The sequence below is a fragment of the Phyllostomus discolor genome, chromosome 11, assembly GCF_004126475.2.
Source record: "Phyllostomus discolor isolate MPI-MPIP mPhyDis1 chromosome 11, mPhyDis1.pri.v3, whole genome shotgun sequence".
NCBI classification, from domain to species: domain Eukaryota; kingdom Metazoa; phylum Chordata; class Mammalia; order Chiroptera; family Phyllostomidae; genus Phyllostomus; species Phyllostomus discolor.
In genome coordinates this window covers 25,830,912-25,851,905 of record NC_040913.2, presented here as the reverse complement: position 1 = coordinate 25,851,905, position 20,994 = coordinate 25,830,912, and the positions used below count along the sequence as shown (strand labels likewise).

The 20,994-nt window shown below is 34.8% G+C and overlaps 1 pseudogene; it reads left to right on the top strand.

The window, feature by feature from the left end:
• Positions 1-554: 554 nt before the first annotated feature.
• Positions 555-1,990, top strand: LOC114508436 (annotated as a pseudogene).
• The last annotated feature ends 19,004 nt before the right edge of the window (positions 1,991-20,994 follow it).

Below are 20,994 nucleotides of genomic sequence, written 5' to 3'. Positions count from 1 at the left end.
ATGGTTAGCATTGCCTGAAAGATATACAGTTGCCTGTGCAAACTCTTCCAAGAATCATAGACTGTATTTTCTGAACTTTGGGGTAAAAATCTGGGTCCACTAAATAAAACATGGTTCTCAAATTTAAAAAAAAAATTTCTGATGTTACTTATCACGTGTTTTGTGCTTACATAGCATCAATTACACCCTGAAGATTTGGCAGGTAAAATGTGTCTGAAAATTTTCAAAATATTAGTTATTTTAATCGATCTACAGTTCTTCCCTTTTCTTTTTTTGCAAATTCTTTTCTATTTTTGTTATATTTTAGTTCTTCCAATTTTGATAAAACATACTTTCATCTTTACTCTGCTTTTCTTTATTTGTATGTAGCTTTGGTATTCCAGTGCCACCCACAAACAATGTGTACTTTTCATGTATGCTAGAATGATATTTCCTGATCACTCACATTTTGAGGCTTTAAAAGTTCTATTTGTATTATATAACAGATATTAGTGAATCAAGATTTTTAATTCTGAACTCTCCACCATCTGCTGGACAGCCGCACGGCAGCAACCATGTGTGAGAGCATCTCGTTCCACATTGGCCAGGCCAGCGTCCGGACTGGCAGTGCCCTCTGAGAGCTCACTGCCTGGAACACAGCGCCCATCCTGATGTCCAGATGCCAAGTGACAAGACCATTGCTGAGGGTTGGGGAGATGACTCTTTCAACACCCCCTTCAGTGAGACAGGTGCTGGCAAGCATGTGCCCAGGGCAGTGTTTATAGGCCTGGAAGCTGCAGTCATTGATAAAGTTTGCACTGATACTTACTGCCAACTAGTCCACCCTGAGCAGTTCATTACGGGGAAGGAAGGCGTTGCTGGTAACTATGTCCACAGGCACTACACCATTGGCAAGGAGATCACTGACCTCGTGTTGGACCAAATTCAGAAACTGACTGACCAGGCCACAGGTCTGGCCAGGGCTTTTTTGTTTTCCACAGCTTTGGTGGGCAAACCATTTCTAGGTTCACTTCCCTGCTGATGGAACATCTCTTTCAATTATGGGAAGAAATCCAAGCTGGAGTTCTCCATCTACTCAGCCCCCAAGGTTTCCACAGCTGTAGTTGAGCCCTACAGCTCCACCCTCACTACCCACACAGCCCTGGAGCCCTCTGGTTGTGACTTCATGGTTGACAAAGAAGCCATCTATGGCATCTATTGTAGAAACCTCTATATTGAGAGCATAACTGATACTGACCTGAGTAGGTTGCTAGGTCAAATTGTGCCCTCCATCATCACTGCTGCCCTCAGATTTGTTGGAGCCCTGAATATTGATCTCACCAAATTCCAGACAAACCTGGTATCCTATCCCCACATCTGCTTCCATCAGGTCACCTATGCCCCTGCCACCTCTGCTGACAAAGCCTTCCCTGAACAGCTTTTGTAGCAGAGATCACCAGTGAGTGCTTGGAGTTAGTCAACCAGATGGTGAAATGCAACCCTCACTATGGTGAAATACATGGTTTTCTGCTGTTGTACCATGATGATGTGGTTCCAAAAGATGTCATTGCTGTCCTTGCCACAGAGACAAAAATGTACCATCCAGTTTGTGAACTGGTGTCCCCCTGGCTTTAAAGTTGACATTAATTACCAGACTCCCACAGTGGTACCTGGTGGACAGCTGGCCAAAGCACAGCGCATGAGCTGTGTGTGCATGCATGCTGAGCAACACCACAGCTATTGCTTTGGTCTGGGCTCACTGGACCACAAGTTTGGCCGGATGTACAACAAGCATGCCCTTGTCCACTGGGTGAGGGCATGGAGGAAGGAGTTTCCTGAGGCCCATGAGGACATGGCTTCCCTTGAGAAGAAGTATGAGGAGGTTGGTGTGGATTCTGTTGAAGGAGAGGAAACTAATGGTAAAATATCACTGCAGTGCTCCTTTTACAGGACAGTTTATTCTGTTTTAAACCTTGAAAAGTTCTGGTCTGAGCAGTTCATTTGTATGTAGCAATGTATACTCTCATATACAATTACTGGCCTATGTTTTAATATTTAAAACACAGTTCTTTGTTATACACCTAAGCTGTTTATTTCTGTGATGGGTTTGAATAACGTATTCTCTGTCTTAAAAAGAAAAAAAAAAGATTTTTCAATTCTGAGAAATCTCTAAGTTTTAAAATCTTATAAGCCTTTTGTCTCATCTGAAAAATTACCAGAAAAAATCTCTAACTACTTTATTTGTTATGAATTCAAAATAAAAAACTATTTGTGAATGAATTTGTCACTGCACCTGGAAATTGTTGAGCCCTAATAGATATTATCATCCTTTGCTCTTACAGCTGTATTTAATAATTCCTCATTATTATTCCTATACATATTTGTTTGTAGTTTTTCCAGGTATATCTCAAAAACTTTATTTTGGGAAATTAATTAAAGAATAATTTTATGCTACTTCAGGTATTTGTTTTCTAGGATTTCCATGTATACCACTTGGAAGTAGACTCTAAACAGTATCAAATTTGGCAGGCAGACAACATTCAAGGAGAAATTCTGCACAATATTATACTAAGACACATTAATAAAATAATAATATGCTGCATAATAAAACTCATTTCTAACTGACTTTTCTACTAGCTTTTTTTGCTTTGCTTTGTGTATGGACAAGGCAGCCATGGAGGGGATAATTGGGTAAGGATAAATAGGATGGTTCACATTGTTAAAAAAATGAAGGATATTTATTTATAGCTAATTATCCTTATATGATTCTATGTGTGAATTACTTATTTGTTTTGAATTTAAGAATACACTCATACACATGCATAAATACAGATAAATTAAATATTTGTCCATAGTGCATGGGTTAGTTACAGAACTGGCATCATTTTATATTTTGACTTATATATGGAAATATAAAAGTATTTACAAAATAATTTAAGAATACTACTTTTAAAGATGCACTTGAAAAATAAAACAACACTAAAAAAGAAGATTTAAATGACAGTTTTCCTGAAGACCCACCAAGATTTTGGTGAAAATTTCTTGAGATACCCTTACTAATATAAAAGTTTGCATGCTTACGATAGAACAATGCGTTTGCTAAGATTTCTGTATAACAAGCACAAGGTGTTTTTCAAAATGTGTTGAGTGAGTGCACTGTCAGCTAGCAAAATTTATAGAGGTCATGCTCACACAAATGGTTCTGTGTAAGTAAATGATCATTAAATCCATTGTCCACATCATCGATGTTCACACACAGTTAAACACAGTCTCAGGTGAACCCATTTAAACAATGTTGTGGTCTCTTCTGCATGTATATTCTACCACTCTGAATACTGACACTGAGTGATAAGAATTCTTATAGTTTATTTCTTTATAACAATTTTTTCCTGTATCAGTGGCTATAAATTAATTCCTCAAGACAGGAAGAAAAAAAGTGATAAGAAGTTAGAGTAGTTATAAGACTGGCACTTAAGGTAGGTAGATATGTGGGCTAGCACAACAGCAAACTTTTTCAATGTTCTCTTCTCCTAATTAATTAAAATGAATAGTATAGTAAAAACACAATTCTTGATTTATTTTATAAATGCATTCTCTTTGTTTTTTAACTATAATAAAAAATAAAAACACAAATGGAAGAGAGAAACTAAACATCTACAAATCTAACTAGCCTATTTAAAATTTTCCTATGTTACTTTTTATGCTAGGTGTTATATATTAATGTGCTTTTAAGCCTTTCTATATCCATTTAATATTATGCCAGGAGCCTTTGTTCATGTAACTGAATTCATCATGGTGTGCATAATACCCCATCGAGGGAATAATACAGAGAACTGTTTATAGTTGCAGACTTAGTATTTTCTCTTTGTCTTAATATTTATTAATCATTAATCATAGGCCACACATCACACTAAGAGTCTCTATGTTGTAACTGATGTAAGGATTATTTTCAGTTATTCCTCATATTAAATAATGCTATGGTGACAACATTATGCTTGTATTATTTTACATTTTCTCTATTATATTTTGAGATTGAAGTACCCGAAGTAGAATTACCATGTCGAAAGTTATAAATGTGTCTTAGCTCTGATTTTATATTGTGCATATATTTTACAAAATGTTTGTACAAAGTTCCACAGACTAAACAAGTTGTACCAAGTTATAGTGCTACTAGCTTTATACAAAAGAAGTCCTTTCAGCACTTCTACTTTTAAAATCAAACATTTAGCAAGTTCAAATATAAAGTTCCATAAATACATGGACAATTCAGGTCTTATTTTCAATTAAGATTCCCGAAACACCGAAGGAAAGACATATATTTAACTAAAATTGTCATTGAGTTAACCCTTTTTCTTCCTTTACTTGTTTTTATAAGGGACTGTGCATTGAGGACTATTGTGAGCAAGCACTCTGCAGAATGCAGGAAAACTAAAGTGAGTAATAAAGGCTGACCTACTAAAAAGGCATCTTTTATGCTAAATGCATTTAATATTTCACTGTCATTGTAGCCACTTTATGATGTCGATTTTTTTTGACACAGAAATTTGGAATAAAAAATAGTAATGTCAAATTTCATATAGCTAGTAAATAGAGGCTCTAGAATCGCAGACCAGTAATGAATAATTTCACACCTCTGTTATAGCAATATGTAACTTAAACTGTATGAGGGTAGGTGGTAAATATACAAATTAAAAAAAAATTAAATACATTTGCTCAGTCTTACTGCTCTGGCACACAATTCTATCAAATAAATTAACTTTATAAGGAGCATTAAAATGAAAAGAGAACCAAACATATGGGAAAACATATTTGCAAATATGGACAAGGGTTTGATCTCCAAAATATATAAAGAACTCACATGACTCCACTCCAGGAAGACAAACAACCCAATTAAAAATGGGTAAAGGGCTTGAAAAGAAACTTCTCCAAGGAAGACATACAGAGGGCCCAGAGACCTATAAAAAGATGCTCAGGATCACTAGCCATCAGAGAGATGCAAATTAAAACCACAATGAGATACCACTTCACACTGGTGAGAATGGCCATCATAAACAAACCAACAAACAACACTATGTTGTCCCATATGTTGGAGAGGTTGGAGAGAAAAGGGAACCTTACTACACTGTTGGTGGGAATGCAGACTGGTACAGCCACTGTGGAAAACATATAGAACTTCCTTAGAAAACTAAAAATGGAACTGCCTTTTGACCCAGCAATTCCACTGTTGGGATTATACCCTAAGGATCCTGAAACACCAATTCAAAAGAACCTATGCATCCCAATGTTCGTAGCCGCACAATTACAATAGCTAAGTGCTGGAAACAACCTAAGTACTCATCAGTAAACAAGTGGATAAAAAAACTGTGGTACATTTACACAATAGAATACTACACAACAGAAAGAAAAAAGGAGCTCCTAACCTTCATGACAGCATGGATGGAACTGGGAAGCATTATGCTAAATGAAATAAACCAGGCAGTGAAAGACAAATACCATATGATCTCACCTATAAGCGCAACCTAATCAATAGAACCAACAACCAAGCAAAATACAACCAGAGACATTGAAATATAGAACAAACTGACAGTAACCAGAGAGGAGAGGGGAGAGGGATAATAGGGAATAATAGAGGAAGGGTCATCAAGGAACATCTATAAAGGACACATGGACAAAGCCAAAGGGGGTAGGTTTGAAGGTGGGAGGTGGGGATGGGTGGGGCAGGGGAGCATGGTGGGGTGAAAACGGATACAACTGTACTTGAACAGCAATAAAAAAAGGAATTGCACTTTTGATCTTATAATTTATAATAAATATGCAATTACCTCATGGATTATTTTATGTAGCATGATTCTCTCCAGATTGAGGGTGTGATGTGGGGGTGGTTGGGGGGAAGAAAGTGGTGGTGGGAAAATGGAGACAACTGTACTTGAACCACAGTAAAAAATAATAAATTTTAAAAAAGAAAAAAAATCCAATGATAAACATGTACAAACTTTCCATATGTATAACATTTTTATTTCATCTAAATAAAGAGATAATAAATATTTTAGCAATGATATTTTGGAGGTCATAAACTCCTGTTTTCATCGTACAACAGTAATATTTCTATGAAGCTAATAGTCCAAGATCCCAAGCAGAAAACACTAAAAGAAATAAAAGTATTTATCTGTGGTTTAAGATTCTGCTCCCTCTGAATTTCTGTTGTAATATGTTGAAAATATAGACCACAAGTCTTTTTAAAACTCTGTACTGATAAACAACTTTTTCTTTTACCTTTAAAATGTTGCAACTAACATTTAAGAAAAAAAAACAGATATTTGAACAGAATTGTATTTTTGTGAGTGCTTGATAAGAGTGTGGTTTTCAACTACCTCGTGTGATTTTAATACAGTTAGGAAGAGGTTTTTTTTTTTAATAAGCCACATATCATATATTTTATTCTTTCATTACTACATATTGCAAAGACTGAAGTCCTGTTTTCTCTGCTATCAGTTAATAAAACATTTCCTGAATTATTTAACTTCCTTACAAATTCAAACCATTTTTGTTTTTATCTTTTTTCTGTCAACAGTCAAATTCCACAGGGAAACACTATTTATGTTCATGTTTGCTTTTATTTAAAATTGTTTGATTTTAAAACGTGTAGCATGAGCAGCACTGTGTTTGTTCAACTCCGGCTGATATATGTTATTATGGGTTGACTTTGAGTAAATTGCCATCTTGTTTGCTTAGAAAAAGAAAGATAGAGCTAATTGAATGAAAACACCATGCAAAGGATTACAACAGTCCATTTTCTTTATTTGAAATATGTCAACACTGAAATATGAATTCAAAAGTACCATATGTAAAATATAGCAAAGATTAAAATGGTTCCTGAGGATATCTTTTGTTTAAAATATGATAATTTACATGCAAGAAATCACATTAATTTCTATGCCAAGTGCATTTTGTATTTCAGAAGGAAGTTATTGACTTAAGATTCATAGAGGCATTTTTGTTGTTTTAAATTGTTGCATTATCACTGTTGCTTTAGTCTGTTATGTTTTCTTCATCTTAATTGAAAGCTTGGAGAGTGTATTTCTTTACTGTCAAATGTCCTTATAGTTAATAAAGTCTGATATTTTCCTTCAGTTTGTTAGAAACTGTTTCTTAATGCTTTTTACCTCTCTTTTATTATTTAATACTACTTTTAATTTTGTTTATAGATTTTAAAAACAAATAATAAAGTGATCAAAAACATGACTGAGCTTTTTAAAAGATGTGCCATACTGGTAGAGATAAGCAATATTGTAATTGTCTCTATATGACTTATCCATTTTAGTTTATATTACAAAATGCACCAATTTAAACAACATTGCACAATGTTGGAAATAAACCAATTTCGTAAGTTATCTTGTTCTGTAAATATTTGTTAAAAATTAAAATTTTGAAGAAGCAATGAGTAATTTGCACTGCCAAATACTTCAGGCATGCATGATGAAGTTTCTCCCCTTGTCGGGTTCTCTAAATTAACCAAATAATCCAATTCACCAAGGCAGCCATTGTTTATCTGAATTGTGTAGGCCTCAAACACAATGCACATGTTGCCAGTTTAGGTTGTAGACATGGATTAATAGCACTCTTTTGTCAGAGACAAAAGCCATTCCCTGAATCACCCCTTCTTCGCACCTTCCTCTTCAGTGTCTCCAAGCTGCACCTTGTGTGACATCTTCCCTACTGTTCGTCATCCGCAGCAGGATTTCGGTTTTGCCTCTGGCTGATTTTCCCTAACCTTGAACTGACAGAGAGTTCTCTCAGAATTTATTTTAGTAATCTGATAAACTTGCCTGTGTGTTTCTAAGTATAACTATTTCTAATGGATTACATTTGAAATAAGAACATATTTGCATTCTAACCTATTGTTATATTAATACAGAATCAAGGTAAATTCTAAGGATAAGCTTTTGCCAGACCCCATACTCAGGTACTTTGACTTCAAATAACATATCTTAAACATATCTTTGAAGACTGTATTTATGATAATGAGTAAGCCCCTGTTTCTTTCAAATATATTATTCTGTGAATACAGGCATATTCTTAGACATTCTTGGTCAACCCACTTATAGGGGAGGAGTTCTCCAACACTGACCATGCAATTGGAAACAATGAGTGCACCATGTGATTTGTGTACGGAAGTCTTCCTGATGCAAAATTCCATATATCGCATTAAGTGATACATTTTACAAGGTTCCTGTGAAATATCTCTCCACCCAGAACTTACATTTACTGAAAAAGAAAACAGAACCTGTGGTCCTGTCCTCTCAGTGCCTCAAGTCAGTGAATAGTGTTGTGAGGAAATGTTATAATGGAGAATTCTACTAACTTGTTCAAATCTAACTCAAGCTTTTAATGACGCTAGATGGATGGATAAGAGGATGGGTTGTAAGATAAGTAGGTGCCTATAGGTATGTGTATGTCTGTACACACCTATATATACACATTTCTTGAGTATATGGATATATAAATGGGATTGTGGATATACAGCATGTAGATATATGAGTATGAATATATTTTTGAAATAAACTATAGCATGAATAAAACATCTTTCAGAATAACAAATTCTTTTTAAAAATCTTTGAAGCTTGGTGTTTTAATTTCAATTCATAGTACATAAGTCTATGATTTGGCATGTACGAGATGGCAAACAAAGTTATTGAGAGACTGCAGCCATTCTTTTAGCGTGTGCTAGTGATCTTCCTGATGCAGGAGGAAGCTGTGGTATTCCTTCTGCCAGCAGTGCCCAGCACAGTCAATGGCGAGTGATGGGAAATCAGGGAACCTTTGCACTGGCTTGGATTGGTGGTTATGTTGTCTACTAAAACACTTTGAAACAATTCTATGACCAACTAGATAATTTTGAGCTGAATGTTCCAAAGGGATGTTCTTTTTATAGGCTATATTAAAGTGTGAGCAGAAGTTGTGTTCATGAAATCCTCTTTACCAAGGATTTGGCGAATACAGAAGCATTTGTTAGAGAAGTAACAACTTTAACATAATGCCAGCCATTTCCTGATTGCCTAATTCACATTTGTTTAAAATAGATATTGTTTAATTCAAATGTGTACTGGTATAAGTGAGAAAACTATGTTTTGGATGGAAAAATTATGTTTATTCATGCTAGTTTACAATCTAAGTGTCCAGCAGTAAACATCACAGCCTATATTACACTATGTTAAACAAAATATTTTTCATCTCCAGGAATTGTTCTCAGATAACTGATGTGGTCCATGTGGCTGTAATAACTATCCAGTAGTTTTAAAAGTCTACTCAGCTGTAAGTTTGTGTTCATCTATATGGTCACAAATTCTTGTTTTATCATTTCATGATCAACAATTAATGCATTTTATAGTCATCACTTCCAAAGGTTATTACTGAACTTAGAATTTCTTTTCCAGACAAAATTGCCATAGATTTGCTTGAAGAAGACACTCTGGCAACTGACAAAGGTCATGGTTGCATTTAAAAACAAATCTAAACAAAACAAAGAGCTAGAATTTCTTTTTAAAGACAGCAACCTGCAATCACACAGGAGACAGATGCATCAGGCTACATTGTCATATTTCAGCTCCGGATCAACTCGGCTGCAGCAATCATCCTAAATATCTGACAGGTTGAGGTTAAAGCAAATGTTTGAGGATGACAATGGCTAGGAAATAACAGCTCAACTGATTGTATAGACACAGGTCTCGACTGTAATTTCTGTGGTTGCCATAATTTTATTTGAATTTTCTTTGATACTGTTAAAGAAGGAAAGATTTCATCTTAAATTCTAATTAGCAGTTTTATTTTAGATGCTATATACTCAAGGACTAAGATCACTCAAGAAGAAAAATTGCTTACAATAAGGGAGATTATTTTTAGCTTAATTTTACAAAATAAGCACATTTGGTTAAGTGTTTTCATAATAATGTATGTTTTATATTTGGATATAAACAAGTGTTTTGCTCCTTGAATAATATGTGCATGGATAAATGTAACAAATAGAAAGATTAGTAGCATTAGTAAATCCTACAATGTCAGCACATAAAAAAGGGACTGATATCTGGCTGTATGAGTGAGTTCTACAAATCTGTATTTCTTTGAGTATTGAACTACCTTGAGAGAAGCAGCAAAAACCTTTTGGTGTTTGTGAGAGGATTTGGGTTCATTTTTAAAGATCTCTTTTAAGGAGAGAGAGATTGTTTAAGACCATAAATGTCTTTATTAGAATTATGCTCTTACCCTCGTTTATTTTAACAAGATTTGTAATGCATTCTGCCCTTTGATCTCTTGGTTTGAAACACTGCCTGTTGTTCCATTATTCCGCCATCCATTTGCAGATAACAATGCATCAGAACCTTTTTCTTGCTGCAGAAACAATGCCCTTTATTTGAGAAAGGACATTGTTTTGACAGATAAAGGAGGCATTTGATAAATTGAAACAGGTTCTGAATTATTTTGAAGGGAATGTGTGCTACATCTGTCTGCTGATTTTCCACTGAAGTAGTGCTTAACTTTCTTGTCTGTTTGTGATTTATTGAGCTACAGAAAAGGTTAGAAAAATTTCATGGCTCTTCTCATATAATTTGTAAGTGAATCAAATAGCATTTGTTAATGTTTATGAGACTTCAAAGGCAAAATCACTCCTAAACATTTCTTCCCAATAGACATTGTAGTGACAACCAAAACAAAAGGAAACAGCAAACGAACTTATTATCTCCCATTAGTAAACTCCATGCTGGAAAGAAAAGAGGGCACTGAAGTAAAACTATCATTCTTAACTAGTAATTTTAAGGGGCATGGGATTTCAAATTAGTGCTCATGTTAATAACTTACTCTTGAAATAATGCAGGTGGAGCAAACTATGAGAAAAACATGACATGCTTTTAGGAGTGACCTCTCATAAATTTTAAGAGCTTTGAAGAAAAATTATACTGATCATCTATCTCGCCTTTTTGCTGAATGAGTTTCAAACTTTCAGAATTCTAGATTTAATATAGTAGAAATTGTCCCACAAAGGGGAATTATAGCCAGCAACAAAAGTCTTCTCAATTAAAAAATCATTTACAAGCCCTAACTGGCGTAGCTCAGTGGATTGAGCACGGGCTGCGAACCAAAGTGTCCCAGGTTCAATTCCCAGTCAGGGTACATGCCTGGGTTGCAGGTCATGACCCCCAGCAACCGCACATTGATGTTTCTCTTTCTCGCTCTCTCTCTCTCTCTCTCCCCCTCCCTTCTCTCTCTAAAAATAAATAAATAAAATCTTTAAAAAAATCACTTACAGTGCTCAGCATTCCACAAATCATCAAATTTTAGAGAGCACTTTCAAATTAATAATCTGCTGTCTACCAGATAAGAGATTGAACTCTAACATAGAAAATTGGCTTAATATACAATATATTGCTGTTCTCATAAACTTTACCATAAAGCATTCAAAATTTAAAAAATCTATTTAAAAATTATTTTTCAGTCTAGTTGTACATTCAGCTTCATAGAGACCGAATTATCATCCCATTCATCAGATGATCACATCGGGGGCGGGAGAGGAAGGTCGCAGAATCGTGGCTCCAGAACCACGCTAAAATTCTCTTAACCTTCTCCCAAATACTTCTTTTAGTGGGAGCACAACACCAAGAGCTTTACAAGCTTAAGAATTAGATGCTAAATGGACACTTTAGAAGAAGTGTAACGTACCTGAAATACAAATACTTGTTGTTTATATATTTATGCCAGAAACAAACGAATGAAACATACTTCCCTAATTGTTTGGATTCCTTGAATGATCCTGTTTATTCTAGATCTACTCTCTCCTATGAATAGCTATTTTTGTAACAAACCTAAAATCAATATACAAAAATTTCAAATAGTTAACTTGCTATGTAAAATTTCATATCCTGCTTTTTCAATTGAAAAAAAAATAGTATGATATGTTTACAAATAGTGCTGTAAGGGAAAACAATTAATTTCCTAGAAATTGTACTTAAGACAAGGCTGGGGAATGAAGTAGGGAGCAAGTAAAAGAATAAAACCATTGCTGTGGTAAAAATCTTTCCAGTATGTGTGTTTAAGATCCTTACTACCATATAAAATAGTATACCTATGGAAACTATTTAGTAAAGAAGTTATTTCCTATAGCTTCTTACATGTTGTCTTTTCTACCTTAACAGAACAATCTTGTGTTCCCTCTCTCCCTCCCTGCCACCGCACCACCCTGATACACACACACAACACATACCCACACAATGCCTGACCCTGAAATCACAAGCCCACACTTAGGCAAGGTAGGTAATCTATTCCTGAAGATCCAAGCTTGACTGAATTGTTATTTATTTTCATATCATTTTGCATCACTTCTATACAACATAGCTTAATTTGTAATTAATACACCTGTTACAAAGATATACAGTCATCAGTACAGTAATTACTATTAGGTTGACTCTCCCTGTCCCCAGCAAAAGTTTTGTATGCATACTGAAGGGTAGGAAGTAGAATGAGAGTATGATATTCATTCAATTGACAGATATTTATTAAGCACTAATATGTGTCAGGCAGACTTTTAGTTATTTGGAATTCAGCAGGGGTCAGAACACTCAAAAAACTTGCTCTCAAAAGCTTAATTCTGAGATTTTAATAGGTATAACCTTTCCATTACCACCTGGCCCTTCCTTCCTTCCTTCCTTCCTTCCTTCTTCCCCCTCTTCTTTACTTCCTCTCCTTTCTTATTTTATTTATTCATTTATTATTCATACACACAGCCATTCAATAACTATTTACCAGGCACTATATAAGGCACTGGCTTAAGAAATAACAACATTGAAGATAACCAGTAGTCTTTTAAGAACCTATGCCACATACAGAATCTATTGTTTTTATTTCATAGGTTAAAATAGGCTCTATATTCTATAACAACCATCTCTCTATCTGGAGCCTAATAACAATCATGTGATCAGCTTCTTCTATGGCTGGATATTGAGAACAGAAAATGTGATCTTATGATGTGGGAGCCTGTATTATTTGTCTAACAAAATAAAGTTTGAGTAAACATGTTTATACAAACACATATACACTCCTATTGATTTTTGACCAATATAATAAACTACATAATATTACTTTTTACTTAGTTTCTTCACATTTTAAGATCATGGGACCATTTCACCGAACTGCCTATGTATCTGTTAACTTTTTTCTTTAAAATAGAAGAATTAAAGATTCTTCTGTGAAGAAACCTCTGTACATTACAGAGATAAGGCTGTGCCCTAATCCACACCCACACTTCCAGAGAACACAGTCCCTTCCTTCCTCTCCATAATGTAGTAGCCACTCTGGCTCCTTTTCCCCCATCCCTCTTTGCACATTGAGCAATTTATATTTTCACAAACCAGTAGAATTTATTTTTCCCATGTATCATTTCCCTATCGCTTTTAATGCCTCAAATCCAAATTTTCTCAGCCTTGGTAGTATTGACAGTTTAGGACAGGTAATCATTTTAGGTGGGTGGGTGGGAGAGAAGGGGATGGAACTATCCTTATAATTGTAAGACATTCAACAGCATCCCTTACGTCTACCCAGTAGATATGAGTAGCACCCCCCAACCTTATCCACTTGTGACAATCAAAAGGTCCCTAAACAATGCCAAATATCTTTCAAAATGCCAAATTTCAGTGAGTTAAAAATCACTGCTTAAATTAAATCTCTCCTGGCTGGTAAACAACTATGCATTCTTTAAGATCTACCTGAAGTGTAGATTCTACCTGAAGTATAAGTTCTTTGAAGCACTTCTTGGCCTGTTTTACAAATGAATACTCCAGGATTTATGCTTTTAATGTAAAATTTTCGCTTTCTCTTATTTCACTTATTTATATAATTGTAGTCTGTACTAGAATACATATTCCTCAAGGGAAAATATATTTTCTTATACATTTTTGTAGCCCCCAATCCTACTAGCTAGTAAATGTTTACTGCACAAATTCATAAATGAGGGAAAATGAATGATATTTAATATGCGGTTTGGTTAGGAATAAATTATTCTATAAAAATGTTATCCAAGTTCACAGATGTACTATTTTTTCATAGCAGATAAGATAGGACTTTGAAAACTTGTAAAATACTCTACAAAAGAAAGCAGTTACAATGTACCTGGCAATACCCAGTCTGAATGTTTGTTATCGAACCAACAGAATACAATAAATTTCAATCCATGTCACATCAGGGAGTAAGGTTTCTGATTCCCATGCTACATAAAGTATCAGTATCATTTGTAGAAACATTCACACTGTCTTAAAACCTTCATGTGTGTATGTGTCATGTGCACACATGTGTCTGTGAAACAAATAACCATTGCAAATTAGAGCCTGTTGCTGTTTTAATAAGGTATTATGGAATGCACATGAACAGTGTTTTCTAGTTTAACTAATATTTACATTGGCTGTCAATAAAATTTATTTTATGCCATACCTGTTACAAGAAATAATATTTCTTTTGTACTATATTCCCATTAGGCATAAAAGACAAATATGTACCATCAACTGATGAAAACTAATTTCAAATGGCTTCTGCTCAGACTAATGTGAACACTGTAGTGTAATTATAAATTGTTTATACTTTTTTTTAGGAATGAGCTCTAATCTTATGTTTCCTGTAAACTATATAATTATTTAAAGAAGATTTTATATACTTTGCACATATATCTCTATAATATTATCTTTCAATTATTTTTAATATTTTTCATTTTCAAAAAGCAACATTTCAGCAGTAATTTAAAAAGCCTTTCTCTCTTAAACAGAAAGTCAAGTGACTAAATTCTATTTCTAAACAGTATTATTTTATGAGAAAATTACCATTATTTTGTCAAACTTTTAAAATTATAATCATTTTTGGTGCTTCAACACTTTAAGGAAAGCTTCTATAATTGGCTTATTTTCAAAAGACATAAAAAAACTACACATTCATTAAGATGTCAATTAAATTTCAGAAATAATTTTAAAAGTAGAAAAGAGAAGAAGAAAGAATGTTGAAAAATGTAGTTAGGAACAAGGGCCCAGATTGCTACTGAATGAAATGTCAAACTAAATTCCCCCAGATGGCAAGTTGTTTAAATATTAAATTATGTATGAAATATTCTTAAAAATAAATATGTACATAACTTTAGGTAAGTAAAACTATTCAGGATTTAAATCCCATTCAAGCCAATGTAGTAATTCATATTGAAATTTCCCTAATGATAATTTTATCAAAACTATCAAATGAGTATGCTTCTTTATCATTGTTTCTGAGAAATACCACTATGTTCTTAGAAAATTGGAAAAACCTTAATATTCTTAATAGTTGTATTAGTATACTTTGCATTCCACATAGACTTAATAATCCCACATTAAGTTTCATTCAATGAATGGCCACCAGCTCTTTTAGTCAACTAGAATATGTAGTCCCATTTATTCTGGCAATTGCTATTTTCTGAACTAGCTTACAACATAGACAGGTGGTTTCAATGGCACTTAAAATCGGGTACAAAATTACACATAGTTTGAGTCTCTATGCTGAATTATTTTTCGTAAAATAAATGAACATGACAAAATAATATTGTCTTGTTCTCTAACAAATCATCTGTATGTTGTACTGTGTGTTTACCACCCCATCATCACCTTCCACCAACACTTGCCATCCTTTACTCTCTCCAACCTCCCCGGCCCCTATATAGTTTTATTAACTAATGCATCCCCAGTAAATTCAAATAATAAATAAATAAATTAATTAATTAATAATCTTGGCTTGTTAAGGATCCTGGTGACATCACATGCAATGTTATATTTCATGTACAAATTCCATTTCCAAAACTCTTTAACTCAGAAATGAGAATGCAATTCCTACCAATCCTGGACAATTCTGAATGTTAGTGAAAACAACTTTTGTTTACAACATGCTTTCTATCTCTTCTACTCGCTGATCTTTGATCTTTCATGTAGAATACTAAAATGTTTTATTAAACTTTACCCTATTTTGTCTAACCAGGTTTATTAATTTTTAGGGCACTGTAGGCAAAGACACATCACTGTGCATGAGGAGAAATGCCATGTGCTGACAGTGCAGTGTCTTATGGCTCCTGTTGCCTCAGTTTGGCTGTTCACAGTGCTTTTAAAAGAAACAAACTCCTACCAACTACTTTTTTCTCTTTTTTAAAAAAATATTTTAATTATTTGTTTTTAGAGAGAGGGGAAGGGAGGGAGAGAAGGGGAGTGAAAGATCAACGTGCGATCCCATCTCGTATCCCCTACTGGGGACCTGGCCTGCAACCCAGGCATATGCCCTGACTGGGAATCAGACCAGTGACACTGTGATTCACAGGCCCATGCTCAATCCACTGAGCTACACCAGCCAGGGCTATTCATACTTTTAATTGATAAGAATTAGAATACTCTCCCTCAAAGTGAAGAAGATTGAAATAAACCAGTTATCAAAATGAGATAACTTTGATAATTTAAATTTACTTCATTTTGGTTCATATTAGACCTTGGTTCACTAGATTCCAGTGCATAAAATGGTGCTTTCTAACTTTCCTTTCATAAATCCTGCTATTTTAGGGTAATAGATCAGGGCCCCTATTAAACTCTGACTTGCATCACACTTAAGTTATATATGATGAATACAGCAGAAATTACAGAAGAAGACCACTAAAAGTTTAAACAGCTGGGAAATATTTTTCTCTGCTTTTTCTAAGTACAGACTTGCAGTTGACCCACTGTTTTACAGCTTTGCAAGGTGGGTATTTTGGGGTGGGTATTCTCTTGTATTTGTCTTATCCTTCCTAGCTATGTGAAATTTGTTACATTATCAGATATCACCATGTTTCAGTTTCCTTACCTTTGCAAAGAATAACAGAGACATCAGTTTTAGGGAACACAAACTAAAACTTAAACGAATGCAGATTGATATGGCCCCTGTACAAGGTAACATGCCAATGTTTAGGAATTCTAGCCCCTGGCTGGCGCAGCTCAGTGGATTGAGCTCGGGCTGCGAACCAAAGCATCGCAGGTTCAATTCCCAGTCAGGGCACATGCCTGGGTTGCAGGCCATGACCCCCAGCAACTGCACATTGATGTTTCTATCTCTCTCTCCCTTTCTCCCTCCCTTCCCTCTCTGAAAATAAATAAAATCTTAAAGAAAAAGAAATTCTTTAAATCTTAAAAATAAATGTTAAAAGAGATGTGAGTTGGACCCACACCCCTCAGCCTATTGCTCCCCAAAGAGTCTAGCAGAAAATGTCCCTAATTTCCCAAAGCCCTCTAAAATTATTTGGAAAATTTTAAACTTCCTGTAGTCAATGCATTTCTTCATTATTCACCCATGTCTTGACCGGTGACAGTGACCTTGTCACGTTTCTTCCCTGCTGAGCTTCCCTAGCTCTTTTCCACTTCCTAAGATACAATCAGATGCTGAGAAAAAGTCATTGTGAGGCTAGGACAGAGTCAACTCAGAATAGCCCCAGTTTCCCTATGTTCTATGCATGCCCTATCCACACCCTGGATCTAAGGATCCTTGCACAGCAAAGTTTTCTCTAAACATTCTCAAACATCAAAACAGATTTAGACATATTGCTTTAGCCTTCTGCTAAATGTCTGCATGTCAATGTATTTACTTCAGAGTACATACTGTTTATTCCTCTAGTGTTAGAATACATGTTCTTCAAAGATATTTAATCCTTTAGTGACATACTTTTTCAGTGATATATAGAGAACAAAATTACCAAGGGCACATCCTAAATTTGTGTGCACTTTATGGGACATGATAGTGGGAGGTAGCTTCTAATTCCATGTGAGAATACATGACTAAAATCATAACTTCCAGAAGGTTTGATGTCTCCCTCCAGGAAAGAGGATATTTATTCTTAAGATTTCATTTTAAAAGCTGAATCTTCAGCTCAACTTTCCTAGGAAAGTAAATTTTAAAAAATCCAACTCTCATTAAATAGCAGCAACTAAAGTGAATTTATTGATTTGTTAATGTAACTGGGATGTTCAAAAGAAGGATTCTGCTTCAAAAGCACTCAAGAGTACGTCTTCAAAGATCTGTGCTGCCCCCTCTCTCTTTTCCTCTGTTTCCTCTGCTCTCCTCTGTGGTGGCTTCAATCTTAAGTAAGCTCTCTCTGCCTTGGCTAACATGACCACTTAAATCTAGATTTATATTTTCCTAGTAACCAGTATCCCAGATAAAAGAAAGCATATCTTTTTTGATCATTTGAGAAAAAGTCCTAGAGATGACATGGCTCAACCAACTCTGGGTTTTGTGCCCATAACCCAACTGCTCTCAGGGGGTCAAGGTGATGTCATTCTATAGTGAGGGATAATGATGACAAGATGATGATGGTGATGATGATGATGTTTGTCATTTATTTGTTTGTAGCTTTCTTTTTTCAGAGATTTTCAATATGCATACATTATTTGAACCTAAAAACAACAAAACCAATGCACAGGCTAAATTTTATAACTTCATCAAAGTTAAGGAAGCCGTCAATGAAAGGAGTTCAATGTTGCATCTTTGGTTATTTAATTAATTAGTGGGACAGTTGAGTCTGAAATGTTGGCCTCTTTATAATAATCTCAGCTGGGAGATCACTACTTAGTGTGGAGTCCAGGATTTAGACAGTTGTTAAAATTGCACTTAACAGAATTATTACTGAGCTATTTATGCAACTTAGGTTGTTAAATATGAAATTTTGGAAAATTAGGAATGTGTGGATTAAAAGATATTAAACAAATGGATTAATACTCCCTTCTCCACACTGAGTAGCCCCTAGCTTGATTGTGATTTTTTTTTAAAGGAATGAGTGTGTTAGGTGAATATGTATGAGAGAAGTATAAGCTTTATTTCCCAATAAAGAGGTCCTAATTCTATCTATGTACCTATGTATGTATGTATGTATGTATGCATGTATCTATCTATCATCTATCTATCTATCTATCTATCTATCATCTATCTATCATCTATCCGTCATCATCTATCTAGTTTTTATCACTCATTCATTGGAAGAAATAGCTTGAGCCATCTCCAGATTACTAGCTGTCCTTCAAAGACTTATGGGGATGGGAGTGAGGTGGGGAGTGAATCTTCACTGTGGGTGTGAAAACATATAGATGCTGATGTATCTGGATGATTTTATTCTCTTTCTAAAGACTTTAAATTAGCCCAAGACATAATTCTTTAGAAGGAGAAACAACTTTGAAAAGTTTAAAATAGTCACTAGATGAAGTATGTGCAGATATCTTTTCTCAGCCTCTCTTGCAGATGTCCCACCAACATAAAAGAATGCCAAATATATTTGAATTGCAGGGTTGTTGGAATTAGTTTGTCAAGTCCATGCCAACTTGACTCTCAGGTACCTGGCCAACAATGGTTGAAGTGATGCTGTTGCCTAGGGATTGGGTTAATGCTAATATGTCAGCCCTTGCCCTCCCCACCACAGCATTCAAATTAATCACTGGTGCCAGTTTGAAAGTGTGGACAGAGGGCAATGTGATATCAGGAGGAGATACAGCATATGCTTGACTTTCTCTTTCCCCTGCAAGTGAGACTGAAGAGGGTGACATTTGCCTTCAGTTTCCTTTGGTGATCACCTTGCACCATTAAAGAAACTAGGCTGAGGTAAGATGAAGGGTTAACAAAGCAGAGCTGAGGGACAGGAAGGTTCTGAGTTTTATAATATGAGTAAGCCCCAGACAGAACTGCACCAAAAGCCTGCCTTATCTTTAAAATTCCAATTATTGTGAGATATTAAATTTCTTTAATATTTAAACCAATTTGCCTTAGTGTTTCTGTTACTTGCAGAAGAACACAATAACTGATACACTATCTCATATATTGAACTGTAAAAATAAATGAGAAAAAAATTTATAATGCACCTAGCAAAGTGCTCAGCACATGGCTATTTTTAGCTAGAACAGGTTTCCTCCTTTGTCAACACATTTCTTCTGCATTTTAGGTAAGTAGTCTGTACTAGTTAGCTTATTTTCTTATACTCCTTGATTCCTTTCTCAGTTTTAACTTTCCCCATTCATGTTCTGTTTTATAACTAGCATTGTTACTGATATTCAATTAGTTTATAGTATACAGTTCAATGGCTAAAACAATACCTGACACAAAGAAAGCATTTTCTCTACATTTTTAATGAAAAAACTGAAGAATCAGCCCCTACTACACGTAAGAATGGCTGTTATGCTACTTACGCATCTGGTTTCCTAAAAGCCCCCACACAGTAAAAGAAAAAGAAACTTTCATTTACACATAGTATCCTATGTAGGTATTAAAATAAACAGATAATGACTTATATAATTAAGCATACAAAATCTTTCCCATGGTAATGTTTTATCATACCAACTTTGTGACTTCCTAAAATTTGGTTGTTAGGCTCCAATATAATCACTCGCTAAAACTTATCCTGAAAAAACATAGCTTAATGAGAGGCTATTCCCCCATGGTTAACTTTTCTTCGCTAACACAAAAAATTAGAAGATCAAATGTAAACAGGACAATTAGAGCCTTAGAATTGTCTAGGGAAGAACAGTCTCCTAGGAGGAAAAAAACTAAAACTACTCTAAATACACCTAAGATAAAATTTGGGACCCAAAGCGTTCACCTTACCAGTTCTTAATGCCAACTCCTCAAAGGAGTTACAAGCCAGCATGCAGGGGGGAAAAATGGACAATGTATTATAAATAAAGTATTGAAAATACTATTTTAATGATATCAAGCACAAAAACACTTAGCATGTTCACTCAAACACAAATGTTTAATCCCTCTGAATTCTTTATGTCTCTGATCTCCTTTGGGAGTGAAATAACTTCAGGGCTCAATTTGTACTGGTAGCTTAATGATTAAAGATGAAAAAGTCTTTGCCTATGCATCTGATTTATATATGCCTTGTTTTACTGCAAATCCTATTAAAATAAACTCTGCTTTTAGTTGCTATGAGTAATTGGATCCAGTACTTCACAGTTGAAAAATGTT